The 19,324-nt window shown below is 39.2% G+C and overlaps 1 long non-coding RNA gene across 2 annotated transcripts in view; it reads left to right on the top strand.

The window, feature by feature from the left end:
* Window positions 1-1,774: 1,774 nt before the first annotated feature.
* LOC107974764 (uncharacterized) overlaps window positions 1,775-19,324 on the top strand; it is a 60,588-nt gene continuing 43,038 nt past the window's right edge. For both annotated transcript variants that reach the window (XR_008548239.1, XR_001717757.2), the window contains exon 1: window positions 1,775-2,290. This is a non-coding gene — a long non-coding RNA (uncharacterized LOC107974764). The remainder of the gene's footprint in view (window positions 2,291-19,324) is intronic.

The raw sequence follows: 19,324 nt of genomic DNA, 5'->3' as shown, positions 1-19,324 counted from the left end.
CAGTGGCACAGCCTCTGCTCACTGCAACCTCCACCTCCTGGGTTCAAGCGATTCTCCTGCCTCAGCCTCCCAAGTAGCTGGGATTATGGGTGCACACCGACACACCTGGCTAATTTTTATATTTTTAGTAGAGACGGTGTTTCACCATATTGGCCAGGCTGGTCTTGAACTCCTGATCTCAAGTGATCTGCCAGCCTTGGGCTCCCAAAGTGCATAAATGGTTCTTAAGATTTCTTTTTTTTTTTTTTTTTTGAGATGGGGGAGGGTCTTGCTATGTTGCCCAGGCTAGTCTTGCACTGTGGGGTTCAGGCCATACTCCTGCCTCAGCCTTGGAGTAGTTGGGATTATAGACGTGAGCCACCATGCCCAGCTCAGGATTCTTTCATTTCGAGAACCCTGTGCAGATATTGCAGAAGTAAAGTGATGATTTTTGGATGCTTATTGGAAGTCTTGTTCATGCTGGTGAATGGGGAAAAGACTTGGGTGGGGGTAGGGAGCACTGATTGGCAAGTTATTTTGTGTTTTTAAAACAAAAATCGCTCTTCAGGGTGGTGCACTATTCCCAGATTTTCTCTGGAAGCTGTGTTCCATCACCTTTCTCAGACTTCCCCACACTCCCCCTCAGGACATCAGAGAGGGAGGGCCCCCGAATTCATTCTTGCAGCAAAGAGCCTCAAGACTCTGCTCAGACCAGGAAATGAGGGACCTGTTCCTACAAATTGCTGTCAAAATGTATTCTTAATATTTGTTCTCTGGAGTCACTGTTTTGGTGACCTCAGTCCCTGGAGGCTCCTCCTGGGGGCGATAGGAGGCCTTCAGAGGGGAGCTGACAGCCCTGTGTTGTGTCTGGGCTCGCGGGAGGCCATCGCTGTCTCCATTGGAGCCAGATGTTTTCCCAGCCCTTAACCTGCTGTGGTTTCTTAGCTCAACGTCTCCAGTGCGACTCTCTCACAACACCCAGCGCCATCTTGTAGACGCGCTGATGCTTCCGGACCGCGGGCGCCCCACCGGGAAGAGCGCTTCACGCTGAAGAGGAAGGAAACTTCACACTTAATTCATCAAATTCAAACTGAGCTGTGGTGAAAGGAACGGGGCGGAGTGAAAGGAACACCCACATGCCCCAGAAGACCCCGGGGCATCGCTGCCTTTCAGCTTCTTTTGCGCTTTCTGCAGCTCGTGTCACATTCCAAGGACACTCAGCTCTGCGCACATGCACAGAGGGCCGCGTCTGTCCAGGGGGCGTGTTACCTAAAACCAGGCGCTGACCTCCAGGTCAGGAACTCTTGAGTATTTAATCTCTCCGCCGTTCATGGCTACCTGGGTGGCCTCTGAAATATTACTTAATGTCTCTGGGTTCTGATTTCCTCAATTGTGTGGTACCCAGTGACCTTACGATGACATTTCACTACCTACGAAAAATGGCGCCATCTGAATGTTTAGTCTTTACCTAGTAGTATGAGAAGGGGTTTCTTGCCTGGGAATGATCCTGTGAAGCTGAGGTCACAGTTTATCTTCTCAATTAGGGCAGGGATTAGTACCACAGAAGGTCATTCGTCAAGAAAAAGGAAAGCTTCTCCCTTTCCAAAAATGCAAGTAGTGAAACTTACATTTCTCACTTTTCCCTGATTGCTCAGAACTAAATATAAAATTTAATTGGCAAGTATGTTAGCACTTATTTTTAACATATTTTCTTTTGGTCATAATTTTTAATTTTATTAACCTTACTGATTTGACAGGGTCAAATCTAAATAAATAATAATATTTTATTTATTATACAATACATAAATTTCTGCATAGCTTGAAGGGACCTTGTGGATTGTTAAATCCAACTATGTAGTTTACAGATTAAGCAGTTAAAGTCTGCAGAGAAGGGACAGTACTAAATGTCATCAGCTTGTTAGTTCCAAAGCTGGGTGGGAAAAGCAGTTCTTCCTTCTGATTCTTAGACCAATAATTCATTCCTCCATTCCATAATGACGATTCTTAGAACGTGACCTTACCTGTAACAATAGGGACAAAGCAAGACAATTGTCTTTGAGTTTCAGGAACAGACTTTTTAGAATTAAATAGTTTCAGGTACATGTTATAGGGAATTCAGTTGATTTGTCCTGGTTAGAAAGCACTTTGTTCACACCTATACATATGACTCTAGGTTATGGGTTCTTCTGGAGTCTTCTGAACCTGCCGGGCATTTCTGACTGGATGAAAATTAACAAAAGTCCATGTTCATCCTGATGAAAATTAGCAGCAGTTCATCTTAGTTTAATTGCCACAACGTGCAGCTATGAGAGTATGTATATTTTCATTCACGTATTTGAAATATTTATGGATTGTCTGTTATATGACTAGTACTAGGGGTTCTATAAATTTACCCATACAATGTGTATGTGTTAAATATATATTATTAATATGGGTAAATGTAATATGTTTATATAGGTAAATGTAATCTATTTGGTATGTAGATACACAAATTTAGAGTATATAACAGATATGTTTCTGTATAGACATATATTTTGGAGACATTCTGTTGTCTGGCTTCTTTATATTCCCGTATGTGCTCAATTTCTATATTCCCTTTCCTGATTCATTGTTTTCTTCTAGTATTGAAGTAGAATAAAGGCAACCATGTATTGTGGAGCAGGGGGTACACAGCACAATTTTCAAGGACTCATTTCTACCTCTACAGCCATGCACAGCAGCCTTGCAGTTCAAATCACGAAGCTACCACCCGTCTGATGACATTTTGCTGTCCTAATCGGAAAGGGTAGCTTTAGACAAAATGAACCATCTTTTGAGGGCTGAACTTGCAAATATGTTCGTGTGTGTGTGTGTGTATGTATATATATATATATAAAACAATTGGATCAAAAACATGAATCAAACTAATTGGTAATTTTTTTTTCCAGAATTAGGCAAAGTGACAAGACTGAATCCTCAGGAAATATACTTAATTCTCCTTATTGGTGTTGCCTCTGAGGACATGCTGTGATGTGATGGTGTAGGAATAGCAATGTTATGTTGAAATTCTTTCAGTTCTCACTGATATGAAAAGAGTTCTAAATGTATTCCAAGTTTTGGACTGTAGTAGATTGAAATATACCAAGACCACAGAGTAATTAACTACTGTATAGTTTGGAAAATTGATTGGAGAAGACACTAAGAATTTTGCAGATAATCTCTTTTAAAGTAATATTGTAAATATTTAAGTATGGTTAGCATACTTAACTATGGTTAACCATACTTAAGTGTGGTTAACATAACAGTAATACCATATATTTATATGTCATCCTATCTCCAAGGAGCTCTTAGTAATTTACAAATTGTTTTTAAATATGGTTATAGCTCTCAGATTCTCTAGAAAGCAAGCAGGAACAAGTTCTATGAATACTGCTTAAATCAAGGAGTTTGAGATTCTTTGAGTGGCAAATCCAGACTCATCCAGTATGTCAGCATCTGAGTTAGATGCTCTTGGCACCCACGTCCTTCCTGTTTTGTGGTTTTCAGTGGGAGCCTAGACTCCTATTTGATCAATCTCTTCTTTCTAGCTTGCTTCCTAAACACTACCACACCACACTCCACTACATGAAGTTCCAAGCAATGTGGAATCTGTGCTGTTTTAGTGAGAGATTGAGACCTCTTTCTGTGCTCCCAGGAAATTTTGCCAAAATTTCAAACACACGGTTCCAGTGAATCTTTTTAAAATATTTGATGGTTAGTAAAGAATAATGTTTCACTGGATTTTTGAATTTTACCAATGAAGGGAGGTGATGGGGTGTAGTGGATTAGACACTTGCCTGTGATTCAGGGACCTGGGTTTTAGTCTTCAGCCCTGAGGCACTTATATAAGTTTGGCCCGGGAACTGAGCTGGGAACATGAGGACCTTCCTCGGGAGATGGGGCCTCAGGAAATGACCTTGGCTTATAAGGGAAGGTGTAACTGAGGCCTTTATTGCCAGATCCTTTCTATAAAAACACAGTCTTTCCCTCTTCTCCTGTTACTACCACAGACTTTTGGAAATTTGAAATACAAGGACAGACCTAGTAATAATTGCTGCCATTCTTGAGGTCTTTACTTGTGTGCAGTCATTACTCCCTTTCATCTTACAATCTAGGTTTTAGCTCTGTGACCTTGGACAAGTTACATAACCACTCTGGTTCTCAGTTTCATCAAATATCAAAAAGGAGGGATTTGACTAGGTATAGTGGTTTTCAAATTGGGCCCTGTGAATCTCTAAGGATCAGGGGAGAATCCTTAGGAACTACTGAGTGCATCAAAGAAACAGCTACATAGGCAGGTCTCCTCAAGCTAGCAGTCCCTTCCCTTACTCTCAATCACAGAAGCTTTGCTTTTTATCTGTGTTAAATAGTGGAGTTATTTGGAAAAAAAGCTTCTCACATTAAAAAAGTTTAGCTTTACTCGGTCAAGATGGTATAAAAAGAGACTAGATTTACCCTTCTACCTAAAACAAACACATAATATATAAAATACAGTCGTGAGCCACATAATGACATTTCAGTCAATGATGGACCACATATACGACGGTGGTCTCATAGAATGTAATGGAGCTGAAAAATTCTGATGGCTTGGTGACATCATTCATAATGTCATAGTGCAATGCATTACTCACAGGTTTGTGTTGATGCTGGTGTAAACAAACTTACTGCACTACCAGTTGCATGAAAGTCTAGCATATAAAATTATGTAGAATACATAATACTTGATAATAAACTGTTACTGGTTTATTGTAGTATACTCATTATCATTGTTTTAGAGTGTACTCCTTCTACTTATAAAAAAAAAGTTAACTGTAAAACAGCTGGTCCTTCAGAAGGTGTTCCAGAAGAAGGCATTGTTATCATAGGACATGACAGTTCCATGCATGTTAATTGTCTTTGAAGACTTTCCAGTGGGACAAGATGTGGAGATTGAAGACTGTTGTATTGATAATCCTGACCCTGTGTAGGCCTAGGCTAATGTGTGTTTGTGTCTTAGTTTTTAACAAAAAATTTAAAAAGTAAAAGCAATACAAAAATTTTAAAATAAGTAAAGCTTATAAAATAAGAATATAAAGAAAGAAAATATTTTGGTATAGCTATACAATGTTTGTGGTCTTTTTTATTGTTTTGAGATGCAATTTCACTCTTATCACCCAGGCTGGAGTGCAGTGGCACGATCTTGGCTCACTGCAACCTCTGCCTCCCAGGTTCAAGTGATTCTCCTGCCTCAGCCTCCCGAGTAGCTGGGATTACAGGCATGCGCCACCACGCTCAGCTAATTTTGTATTTTTAGTGGAGACGGGATTTCTCCATGTTGGTCAGGCTGGTCTCAAACTCCCGAACTCAGGTGATCTGCCCACCTTGACCTCCCAGAATGCTGGGATTACAGGCATGAGCCACCGTGCCTGGCACAATGTTTGTGTTTTAAGCTACGTGTTAATACAAAAGAAGTTAAAAAAATTTAAAAGTTTATAAAATAAAGTTACAATAAGCCAAGGTTAATTTATGGTTAAAAATGAAAACTATTTAAAAAATTAACTTAGTGTAGCCTCAGTGCACAGTGTTTCTAAAGTTGATGGTAGTGTACAGTAGTGTCTGAGGCCTTCATGTTTACTCACCACTCACTGACTAAACCAGAGCAACTTCTCGCCATGCAATTTCCATTCATGGTAAGTGTCCTAACAGGTTTGCCATTTTTTATCTTTTATAAGGTATTTTTATAGTACCTTTTCTATGTTAGATATGTTTAGATACATAAATACTTACCATTGTGTTACAATTGCCTACAGTATTCAGTACAGCGACATACTGTACAGGTTTGTAGCCTAGGAGCAATAGGTTATACCACATAGAGTAGGGATGTAGTAGGCTATATTGTCTAGGTTTGTGTAAGTACACTATGATGTTTGCACAATGATGAAATCACCTGATGATGCACTTCTCAGAAGGTATTCCCATTATCATTAAGCACTCATGACTGTAACAGTTTTCAAGACAGTGGACATTAGCCCATGCATATGAGGAAACTAACAGAGGCTAGGGAAAGAACCACCCAAAAGAGTTAGAAAGAATGACATCTGGTACTCACACTGGGCCTGGAATAGTGCCTGTTCCCACCAGTCAGACTGGAAAACCTCACAATTCGTGAAGCAATGGGTAAAATACTTAGAAAAGTCTTGTCTCAGTGGAGGGAAATAGCCCTAGGCTAAACACTGCTCTAGTCCTGCCTAACAAGACTTGAAAGCAGGAACAAAAAGGACCAAACTGTATCTTTGTAATTTAATTGTATCTCAGAATAAAGCTTAAAATATTTATAGGAATATGAAAATGTCCAGTAACAAACATGGTGCAGTTTATAATGATTACAGTCCAATAAAAAATTAGCAGGCATGCAAAAAAGCAGGAAAATACAACCTACAATGAGGAAAAAAATTAAAGTCAACCTATAATTTATACAGATGTTAGAATTAGTAAACAAGGACATTCATTATAACTATATTCCACATGTTCAAAAAATAAAGTAGAGACATGGAAGATATTAAAAAGAGAAAAAAAGTTCACATCAAGCTTCTGGAGGTGAAAGCTATAATGTCAAAGGTGAAAAATATGTTACATGAGATTAATGGTAAATTAGACATTGCAGAAGAAAAGATTAGTGAATTTGAAGACATAGCAATAGAAACTACCAAAAATGAAACACACAGAGAAAAAAGAATTTTAAAAAATAAGCAGAGGATCAGTGAGCTATGGGACAACTTGGAGGCCTCATATATATGTAATTGGAGTATTATTAGAGGACAAAAGAGAGAAGAACAAAAAATATTTGAAGAAATAATGGCTGAAAAATTTCCATATTTGATACAAACTATAAACCCACATGTATTAGTTTCCTTTTGTTGCTATACCAAAAATGTAGTGGCTTAAAACAACTACATGTAGTGGCTATACAAATTTATTATTATATAGTTCTGGAGTTCAGAAGTCTGATATGGTTCTTACAAGCTAAAGTCAATATGTAAGTTCAGCATAGCTACATTCCTTTTACAGGCTCTAGAGGAGAATCTGTCCTTTGCCTGTCCTAGCCTTTCAAGGCTGCATGCAGTCCTTGGCTTGTGTCTGCATTGCTCTAATTTCTTTTCCCACTGTCACATGTCCTTTTCAGACTCTGACCTTTTGCCACCCTCTTACAAGGACCCTTGTGATTACACTGGGTTCACTATATAAGGCTGGATACTCTTCTCATCTCAAGATCCTTAACCTAATCACACCCACAAAACTCCCTTTTGTGATGTATAGTAATGTATTCTTAGATATTATGGGTTGAAATGTGTCTCACAAAAAGATATGTTGAAGCCCTAACCTGTGGCCCTTGTGAGTGTAACCTTATTTGGAAATAGGGTCTTTGCAGATATAACTAACATAAATTAAGATGAGGCCAACCTGGAGTAAAGTGAGTCCTTAATCCAAAATGACTGGTGTCCTTATGAGAGAGAAGGGAAACATAAAGAGAGGAGAATACCATGTGAAGTCACAGACACAGATGGGAAAATGGCAGTGTGGCAGAAGTTGGAGTTATGCTGCCGAAAGTCAAGGAATACCAAGGGCCACCAGAAGCTGGATGAGGCAAGGAAGGATCATACCCTAGAGGTTTCAGTGGGAGCCTAGCCCCACCAGCACCCTTGATGTTGGTAGTTCTAGCCTCCAGAACTACAAGAGAATAAATTTGAAAAAAAAATACACAAAGGCACATCAGAATTGTCAAAAATCATCGATAAAGAGAAAAATCATAAAAGCAGCCAGAGAAAAGAGGCTTAAATACAGAGGAACGAAGAAGAATAACAGCTGATTTCTAGTCAGAAACAATGCAAGTGAGAAGACAGTGGAACATCTTTAAAGTACTGAGAAAAAAGCTGTCAACCTTGAATTCTATACCTAGTAAAAATGCCCTTTGAAGATTGTTGGGAATAGGCCTCCCAAATCTGGCCATAAACTGGCCCCAAAACTGGCCATAAACAAAATCTCTGCAGCACTGTGACATGTTCGTGATGGCTGTGAGGCCCACACTGGAAAGCTGTGGGTTTACCAGAATGAGGGCAAGGAACACCTGGCCCACCCAGGGCAGAAAAACCACTTAAAGGCATTCTTAAACCACAAACAATAGCATGAGCAATCTGTGTCTTAAGGACATACTCCTGCTGCAGATAACTAGCCAAGCCCATCCCTTTATTTAGGCTCATCCCTTTGTTTCCCATAAGGAATACTTTTAGTTAATCTATAATCTATAGAAACAATGCTTATCACTGGCTTGCTGTCAGTAAATATGTGGGTAAATCTCTGTTCAAGGCTCTCAGCTCTGAAGGTTCTGAGACCCCTGATTTCCCACTCCACACCTCTATATTTCTGTGTGTGTGTCTTTAATTCCTCTAGCGCCACTGGGTTAGGGTCTCCCTGACCGAGCTGGTCTCGGCAGAAAATAAAAACAAATAGACATCTTCAGACAGAAGCTGAAAGCATTCATTACCAGCAGAACTTCACAACAAGAAATGTTAAAGTCCTTCAGACAGAGAGAAAGTGATACCAGATGGATCTACACCAAGGAATGAAGAGCACCAATGGTAATTACATGAATATATATGGAAGAATTTATCCTTTATTGTTAATCTTTTCAAAAGAAAATTGACTGTGAAAAATAATAATGCCATTACACGTAAAATATGTAAAGGTAACGTGACAGCAGTAGCTCAAAGGCCAAAAGTGAAACATGGAAATATGTCATTGTTAAGGTTCTTATACAATACTTAAGATGGTATAATATCACTTGAAGGTAGATTATGATAAAGAAGTATACTATATCAAAGCAACCACTAAAATAATAAACCAAAGATTTATAGCTAAAAAATCCAATGAAGAAGATCAAATGGAATCATAAAAAATAATTAATCCAAGATGATGGCTGTATAATAGTTGCATAGGAGAATGATCTTAGAAGATATTGCTGGAGTGTTTGAGATTGAAACTTAAGGGTACATGAAACTTACTCTCAGAGAGTTAAGGAAAATATATATGTAAAGAGAGCTCACAAATTACAAAACAAATCAAGCAAAATGTGGATAGTGAGTCAATCTGAGTAAAGGATATATGGGAGTTTTTTGTCCATTCTGGCAAGTTTTCTGTAAGTTTGAAATTCTTAAAAAGAAATTACCCATTCTGGGCAAAGAACTTGGAGAGAGATTTCTCAAAAGATGATACAAATAGCCAACGAGCATATGAAAAGATGCTCAACATCGCTAATCATCAGAGAAATAAGCCATAGTGAGATATTGTCTCACACTGAATATGACTACTATCAAAAAAACCAGAAACTAACAAGCGTTGGTGAGGATATGGAGAAATTGGAACACTTGTGCCTTGTTTTTGGGATTGTAAAATGGTGCAACTACTATGGAAAATGGTATAGAGGTTCCTCAAAAAATTAAAAATGTAATTACCATATGATCCATCAATTCCACTTCTGGGAATATATTCAAGAGTTGACAGTAGAGTCTTGAAGAGATATTTGCACAGCCATGTTTATAGCAACATTATTCACAATAGCCAAGAGATGAAGAAACCTAAATAGCCATTGATAAATGAATAGATAAACAGAATGTGGCATACACATACATTAGAATATTATTCAGCCTTAAAAAGGAAGGAAATCCTGTCACATGCTGCAACATGGATGAACCTTGAGGACATTGTGCCAAGTGAAATAAGCCAGTCATAAAAGGACAAATATTGTATGATTCTACTTATATGAGGCACTATTTAGGTCAAATTATAAAAACAGAAGGTAAAATCATGGTCACCAGGGTCAGAAACAAAAGGGAGATTGTTGTTTAATGGGTTTAGAATTTCACATTTGCAAGATGAAGTTCTGGAGATCTATTTCACAACAATATAAATATACTTAAGAATACTGAGCTGTACACTTAAAAATGTTTAAGATGGTGAATTTTATGTGTTTTTTACCACAATAAAAATTTTTAAATAAAAAAGAAATGAACCTAAGTCAGAGAAAGAAGAGTTAGTAGATAGACTGTGGTATATCCTTACAATAAAATACTACTCATCAATAAGCAGGAATAACAATTGATACATGCAACAACATGGATAAATTTCAAAACAATCATGCTGAGTGAAAGACCAGAAAAATAGTGTATATACTGTATTATTTAATTTATATAAAATTCTAGGAAGTACAAATTATTCAACAGTGACACAAATTAAATCAATGGTTACCTAGAAATTGACAGAGTGAGGCAGGCAGGGGTGGGAGGGAGGAACTGTAAAAGGATGTAAGGAAACTTGTAGGATTATTGAATATGTTAACTCTCTTGGTTGTGCTGAGGATTTCACAGGTGTAAACATATGTCAAAACTTATCAAGTCATATACTTTAAATAGGTACAGTTTGTTATATGTCGATTATACCTTTATAAAACTGTTCAGAAAAACCTTTTACCATTAGTCTACTTGAAATATAACTTCTCTTTCTGTTCTAAACAATGATCAAAATTTCTAATGAGGGAACTGCTGATAGTGGTGTAAATTATTATAATCCTGTAGAAAGGAATATGGCAATATGTATCAAGATCTCTGAAAATGTTTATATGCTTTGCCCCAGAATCTCATTTTTGGTAATCTGGCCTAAAGAAATTATTGAGAAGACAAAACAAGTATTATAGGTAGCCTTACAACCTCTCCCTCTCACCCCAAATCCCTAGAAATTGGGAAAATACTGTGTTTAAAATCATGTTGGAAAGCAATAAAGGAGTCTCAGTTGGCCAAAAATTTGATGAATTTCAGAAAGCTGGAAAATAGTTGGGATCAGATTGAAGAAGGAAATCACAACCCAATACTCATACAGGAGAGAACATCTACAAAAGTGGGCAGGGCTCTAAGGATGCTTCTAGTTCAGAGATCTGTGGCTCCCAGAGGTCTGGCAAGAAGTCCCCTGGAGCAACTGACTGGGTGATTAGTTGGTGTTCTGCAGTAGAAGAATCTAGGTTCACTGACCATCTGTACCCTCCCTCTCCTCTATTTCTTTCTTGCCCAGCAATCAGCAACCAATGTGTCTGCTTTTAGGCAGGAACAGTCAGTGAGCAGAGGCTAGATGGGGCCTTTGGTGACTGTGACACCAGGTGAAACAATGAGCCCAACATCAGGAGACTGACTGAATGCCTGCTTTGAGGAATAGCACATTCTGTTCCTCACCCAAATCACAGTAGACAGGCTAGGGGTCACACTGCCCCGAACAGCATGTCCTGCTGTCTCCAAGTAGGCTGAAGCCATACAGACGTTGAAATGAAAGGAATGGAAAAATATATAAAAGGAAAATGCTAACCAAAATAGAATAAATTTGGCAATACTACTATCAGACAAAAGGAAATTCAAGGCAGATATTATTAAGAAGGCCAAAGAAAAATGTTTCAGGGTGATAGAAGGTTATGTCAATCAAACGAGCCTTCATTACTCTGACAACATAGCTTCTAAATATAGACAGCAAAACCAAATAGAAAATATAAGGATAAATGGGCCGCTTCACTGTCACAATGAACTTTAACATACATGTTTTAAAAATTAATAAATCAAGTACGCTAAAGATAAATACAGATGTGTGGGATTTGAATACACAATGGATAAATTTGACATACATACGTAGTCAACAAACAGCATCCATTTTTTTTTCAAAAGCACATTAAACATTCAGAAAATAATCAATCGTATATTATAAAATATTAACAAATTTAAAAAAAGAAATCATGTAGGCAGCATTCACTGCTCATGATTAATTAAAATTAGAAATAAGAAAAACAGCAAAAACAAAAAACTATACTCTTCGAAATTAAAAAAAAATCACTTTTTTGTAATACTTGTGTTAAAGAGGAAATAAAAAACAATTTAGAAAGTACACCCTGTTAGAACCAATGATATGGCCAGGACAGTACTTGGAGAAATATTTATTATCATAATTATATTTATTAGGAAAAACAAGGATGACAAAAAATAAATGAACTAATCTTTGAAATCAAGACACTGGAATACATCTGAGAAAAATAAACTAAAAGAATGTGGGGTGATGGAATTAATAAAGATAAAAGCAAGAATTAATAATGCAGAAATTTAAAAATAAGTAACAGTGGAATTACTCTGTAAAACCAAGAGCTGTTTTTTTTTTTTTTTTTTTTTTTTTTGCAAAGGCCTTTGCATTCTGGTTTGTATTCCAGGCCTTTCCCTCTGTGTCCATCCTTCCTCCTTCCAACCCCACCCCATCAACCTCAGTTACTAATGCTGAAACCCAGTGGACATCCTTTACATCTCTGCTCAGAGTCCCTGCCTCTTGTACTTAACATATTTCATATACTTGTAGCAGGTGGCATTTATTGGTTTATTCTATTAAACGCTACACATGCCACGTTAGGAAATGTGAATGCAGCCTGTGGAACTGTACACACTAGAGATTGTGTACAAATCTCAGCAATCTGGACCCTTTCTGAACCTACTGTCAAAAATCCAGTACTTATAAACACAGAAGAATTCCATGGACTTTCCCATTTCTTTTTTTTTTTTTTTGGGACAGAGTCTTGCTCTGTCACCCAGGCTGGAGTGCAGTGGCATGATCTCAGCTCACTGCAACCTCCACCTCTCAGGTTCAAGCTCTTCTCCTGCCTCAGCCTCCTGAGTAGCTGGGACTACAGGCATGTGCCACCACACCTGGATAATTTTTTGTATTTTTAATAGAGGCGGGGTTTTATCGTGTTAGCCAAGATGGTCTCAATCTCCTGACTTCATGATCTGCCAGCCTCAGCCTCCCAAAGTTCCCCATTTCTTTTGTGGGGGAGGCCCGAAGGAGGAGTGTGCATTGCTTCAGTCTGAGAGGCCCTGCCAGGGTGGCCATACATGCTGAGGGGAGGTGGGCACTCTTCTTTTATTTTTTTCCTAGGTATGTTGTGTTTCACCTCCACTTTTTGCTCTACAAAACAATAGGCCCTAGGAACATTTGCGAAGGTCACTGTTGCATATGTGGTCACATTCCCAGCCCTTTTAGTACCACTGAAGTACCTAGTACTTCCCACTTTGATCCCGCTGATGTAGGATGGAACCTTAAATTCTAACCACTTTCTCCCCCATCTGAATTAATAGTCTCATGACCTTGTATCTCCAAGGTTCTGGTAACTAATTAGGTAAAATGATTTGAATGTAGAATTCCTGGGTCTTAAAGGAGCCTGAGAAATAATCAATTTCACTGTCCTCAACTACTTTAAATCTTTGCACTAAATTTAAACAGGGACCTTTCTCACCTCCATCTTTGGAACAGTCCTACTAGTCAGGAGGCTTTTGTATAATTTTATTTTTTGTAGTGTTTGTGAATAAAACAATGCGATGTAGGAATGCTCCTAACCTGATACCGAAGTGCTTTTCTCAGGAGGTCTGTTCTCCTAGGGGGAAATCACTGATACCCAGTGCAGTATTGGGGATTGTATTTTAGTATGTAGTAGAAGCACAAATGCAGTGGCTTAACCAAATAAGGCTTCACTAAGAGGCTAGGTAATAAGCAGTCTGGAGGCAGAGAAGTTGGGGGAACAACTAACCTTCCCCTTCTAACTACAGCCTGCTACTGAGAACTACCAAAAAGGACATAATAGTTGTGTGTGCAAAATGGTTTAGGCCAAATTACAATGCCTTTGATAAATATTTGTTTAATAAATACATGTTTCCAATCTTTGGAAATCAGCACTATGGTTACAGATGATCTCTTAGACCTCAGTAGGCCACTATACTGCGGATACTCTGGGAACATTTTACTATGTGGTTGGGCGTGATCTGGATACCAGATTCTCATCCTGAGTAACTTTATGTAACAGAGAATTGCTTAGAGCAGGTGTTTTACTTTAGATTCCCCTGTGAAGCAACTCTGAGACAAGGACTTGGGTGTCATTAATTTATTTGGGAGGTGATCCCAAGAGGATAGGGAGTGGGAGGAGACAAAGAAGGGAGAAATGCAAATAAAAGGAACATTAATGGTGCGTTACCACCTATGCAGTTAGTCTTCTTGCAGGCCTTCTGAGAGTTTGGGTGGAACACACAAAGGATTGAGTTTTTCCACCAAGGAATAAGAACACCAAGGTATTCATTCACCAGCCTCCATGCCTCACTGGTTGTGAAAGCCAAGTGTGCTCCTGAGTCCAGAGAAAAACCTTACACCGAGAGAAATGCAGGGGCTTGAGGAAGGAAGGCTTGGGCCTGTCTGGGAACTGTCCAATGAAGCTTCAAATGACCTTCAAATGGGCTGAAGGAATATAGGCAGGGCCTGACCCACAGCGAGAAAGACTGGCCTGCTTGCAGTAGCAGAGCCTTTCCAAGACCATAGCAAGCCCAAGGGCTCCCCTCCTGGCAGGGCTGTACTGGAGGGAATGAGGAGGAGCTTGGCACCCCACTCCACCCTGCTCCGTGGTAACCAGCCTGTACTGAGATGGGTGGGACTTGGACCCTAATGTGGGGGAGACTGAAGGGAAATAGTAGTGAACCTCTTGGCTAGTTCATTCCCATTCCTTTCTGATTATGCTCCCAGTGGATTTGGGAGAGAATGTCTGCCTGTTGGGTCCTCACCACCACCACTTGTGCTTTGCGGTAAAGAGCAATTCAAGTGTGGTCTCAGAAATCTCCTGACTCTCACATGTTCTTTGAAACAGGGACGCCTGTGGCTTCACTAAATCCCAAGTGCTGCCACTGTAACTCCTTCCTCACACCTTGTGTCAGCCACAGTGAAGAGTGTCAAACTTTATGGACAGCAGTGATGCAGTCCACGTGTTCAGGCTTTCCTCTCTTCAAGGAACAGCTGCTAGCTTTTTATCTTAGCCTGCAATGGCCCCAGGCTATGGAAGGGCAAGACACCATCTTCAAAAAATACAAAATAGAAGAAATAACTTGGCAAATCCAGAAAGCTTTAGCAGTTAGCTGAGTCAATTTATTTAAATGAATATCAGCTTCTCCATCATGAGGAAGAACTGAAAATTAAATCAGCCTAATAATAACCGTTTGTTTCTCCCTCTGCACATACTGGTTGGCAAAACTTCCGTCTGCTTCCAACCAGGACATTTTATTCATTTCTGGTTGCATTCTTGTCATCCCAGTTCAATATGGATTTTTTTTTGTCCTGGAGCTAATTAGTTGCAGCTGATATTCACTCAGCATCAAACTTTTTGGAGATAAATACAAGTTGAATAGCCAGTTGGTGGGATGGAGTCTATTTTTTTTCTGTGTAAGTTTGTGCCATCTTTACTCTCTTCTCTTTTACATTTTTTTGCAGAGGCTGATAAAGAAAAGAAAACTCAAATCTTACAAAAATCTATCAGCATAAAAGGACAAGAGCTTTACAAGATAGATAAGAGAAAAGAATCATTTGCCAAACCTCGGGGCAGGTTCTGAGGGAGAATGTACAACTTTATTTTGATGGCAGGAATATATTTGCTGGATGAAAAAAAAAATCCTGCCTTGGCATCATGGGTACTGTTTGTAGCCTACAACTTGAGGTTTTTGCACTGGGGACTGAAAAAGTTATCAGTGTTAATAAAAAGAAGTTTTCCTGAGAATGGCTTTGGTGCACTGTGTGCAAGCATGTACTAGTCCTAGTGTTTGGTTAAAAAGAGACTATAATATGGAATGCATTACACAGAAGAGCCAAAAATAACATCTGTCTCACAAAGAAGGGGAACGATCTCATTTCATATCTCTTCTTATTTGACAGCTTCTTTTTTCTTCACTGGAAAATTATAGTTTTGTATAGTTTACAGAAATAACATTTAAACATTGCATGTGATTTTAGACTCAAATGGGATCTACTTAATACAACACACAAGCAATTAGAGAACTTCGTTGTAATCACTTCTGAAACCCCAGAAGGTTCACATCTACAGGCTGAGATGCTGCCTTCCCAGCCTCTCCCGTTTCAGAAGCTTAATAAAGGAAATCACCGCTACCCACATTATATATACAGATCATCTTTACCTAGCAGTGCAGATGTTTTTGAACTTTATGCTGCTACTGGTTGGGTGGATTTCTTGTTTCTCGAATAAAAATTATATTCACCAGGGATTCAAGTTTGGTGGACACAGAGGTTAAGCACATTTGGCAGCTTATCCCACAGATCTTTTTAGAGAAGAAAGAATGATTAGAAAGAAATTCCAGTTTTCTGTTTCTAATTTTAGGTAACAGAGGAGTTACCTGTTTCAGCTGTAAGCTAAGCCCACCTACTTACTTTTTTTTTTAATGCTTCTAAGTATATAAACTCTTCTTCAGGTCCAAATGTGCATATGTAAAGGCAGCTATTTTGGCAAATGTCTCCTGGTAGCCTGGGTATTTTCATTAGGATTTGTCTTGCTCTTGGATCCTATTCTGTGCTTCAGCTGTTTTGATCAAATGGGCCTCCATATTTCAGAAGGAGCTGGTGCTCCCTAGTATTATGACTGCTTGATAAACTACCAACCTTCAGTTATTATAATCATTATTGTTTGATTGGAGATCAAAGTCTTTGATTTCAGTGTCCACATCCATTGGTTGAATCATCTCTTGAATGCCAAGAAAGAGTCTATTTGAAAAAGTAACAAATCTATTGCTTAAGTAATTCTGATGGTCTACAATGGACACTTTTGAGTTTAGAGATGGTAGTGGTCTGGTGGTGTTGATGATGGTGTTGAAGTTGGTGGTAGAGGTGTTGATGATGGTGTGGATATAGGTGGCAATGACAGTGGTAGTCATGGGGATGGTAGTGATAGTTGAAAGGATGGTGGTAGAAAAGGTGGTGATGGGGTGGTGAGACTAATTTTCCAGGCTCAGTTTTTAGAGGGAGTTACATGTAAGAGGCACTGAAGGCCTGCTATTAGTGGTGATGGTCAAAATCTTACTATTTAAAGTGTCGCCCACAGACCAGTGGCATTGGCCACCACCCAAGATTTGGTTAGAAATATAAAAGCTCAGGCTCCATCTCTGACCAACTGAATAAGAATATGTATTTTAACAACATTCTCAGGTGATTTGTATGCACATTAAAGTTTCCAAAGCACTGGTCTAAGGGAGAAATAGCCACAAACTTACCTGTCACCTTTGTGGCCCCATATTCCTGCCCTGACTCCTCCCATGAGGGAATCTCAGCCCTTACCTGTATATAAGATAAAAGAGGTCAGTTTTTTGTTGACCGGTGATGGTTATGTGGTCTAAACTCCAGGGTCTAGACTCAGCTTTAAGTATGGATCCAAAAGAAAGCTGTTCATGCCCTGAGACTTAAGATTTCCCAAGTAAAATAAACATATCTTCTCTAAAGATTGCCATCATGCCTGAAGCTCTCATTGGCTTCATTTTTTAAAAGAAACATAGCTTTTTAACAGGAATAAGACATTTAGGTGTCAAACTGAGGCACTGATTGTTATCTGATTAATAAATTGGCATACAGTGAATCCCAAGATTCACTGTGAGACTGCGACATATGGGCTCTTTAGGGAAGTCTGCAAAGGGCTTGCCGATCTTACCTGATATACGGTGGCAACCTATGGCACCATGCACACACACACACACACATGCACGCATGCAAGCACATCCACCCAGAATAAGCACACTAGCAGAAATTTCGGGATAGTTAGTGGTTTGTGTATAAATTGTGTGAGGGTAGACAAAGTTGATTTCACACATATATTATGGTTATGTGTTGCTATATATCAAACTACCACAGGACTTGGTGACTTAAAACAACAATCACTTATTTTTACTCATAAGCCTATTGTCTGGGTTGAGCTTGGTGAGGAAAGCTTGTCTCTGCTCATCACATAGTGTCAGCTAGGTTGGCCCAACTGAGACTGGAGAATATGCTTCCAAAATTGCTCTCTGACATGGCTGGCAGGTTGGTGCTCGGCTGGGGCTGTTCACGGTCCTTGGTTCCTCTCCAAATGGGCCCTTTGACTTGGGCTTCCTCAGGGCATGATGGGTGAGTTCCCAGAGCAGATGTTCTAAGAGGCCTGGGTAGAATGGTAAAGCTTCTGAGGATCTAGCTTCTGAAGTCCCAGATGTCACTTCTTTGTGATTAACCTTCTTCTGGGTAGCTGTCCTTTTATCCCAGTGGCTGGCACATTTTTTGGACAGCACTAGTGTGTTAATAGCTAAGGAATCTTCTCATAGCTGCATGAGAATTTTTAACCTGGACTTCAATTTGCCCAGGTACTGTAAAATGAGAAAAAAAAATCCTGCACAAATAATGAATATGTAGGTTAAGCTGTGGAGTGCTCTAAAAATTACATTGGACTGTGTGGAATAGGTTAGTCTGGAGGTCAAGAGGAGAGAAAGGTCAATACGGTCTCTGGCTCAGGTTGAGCTTACAAAGATCAGAACCCTGACAGATCAAACTACACTTGCTCTCACAAGAAAACTGCATATGAAAATGTGAGCAATATTAGAGGTGAAGTTGCAGTTCCTCATGTCTGGGAATATTCCCCAAATAACACTTTCATTAGGGCTTTCCACAACATGAAAATCTATAATGTCTTCCTATTCCCATGTCTGGCTTTCAAAGCTCCCCATAAATAGATCTCATGATCTCTGTCCCACCGTATTTCCCAAAATTTTTCAACATTTTTGGCCTAAGCCAACTCCATTCTCTTCAAGATCTTGATTTATCAGAACTCCATCCACCATTCTTCCTTGTCTTGCTTGGCTATGCTGTTCCCCCAACAACAGCAAACTCTCTTTGACTTTTCCACCTAATCAGATCACATTTCCTCAAGGTTCAGCTTCCATTTTCCTCCTTCCACAAAGCCTTTTCTGGCCATTCTAGCTGTTGAGGAGCAATTTGTTCTCTGAACTCTGATAGTCCTACAATCAGTGCAAAGAACACTCCCAACCTTCTTCAACTTTCCATTTCCCCCACTTGGGGAAGGGTTCCCTTTTTCCCTACCACCCCTTCTCAGTATTGCATTTTCTTCTTGGTCTTCTCTCTGTTAGTCCTAATCCAAACATCATAACAAGAAACACCATTCACATGCAGGTATTCAATGATGTGAAAGGTATATAGCATTTTCTTTCTCAGGAATGTTTGCCTTATAACTAGTGACTATATTCTTATTTCAACTAAGTCAAACCAACATATATTTATTGAGTACCTATTATGTGCAAGGCAGCAAGGAGGGCTATAGAAATGTGAAATCAGCAGTAGACATGACTTGCCCCCAAGGAACTTACATTTTAGCTGAATAGAAGAACCTAATATTTGAATGCCCTGTGTTCAAAATCAACAGTTTAGT

This window comes from Pan troglodytes, chromosome 4, assembly GCF_028858775.2.
Source record: "Pan troglodytes isolate AG18354 chromosome 4, NHGRI_mPanTro3-v2.0_pri, whole genome shotgun sequence".
In the NCBI taxonomy this organism is placed as follows: domain Eukaryota; kingdom Metazoa; phylum Chordata; class Mammalia; order Primates; family Hominidae; genus Pan; species Pan troglodytes.
This window is presented reverse-complemented; position numbering and strand designations above follow the sequence as displayed.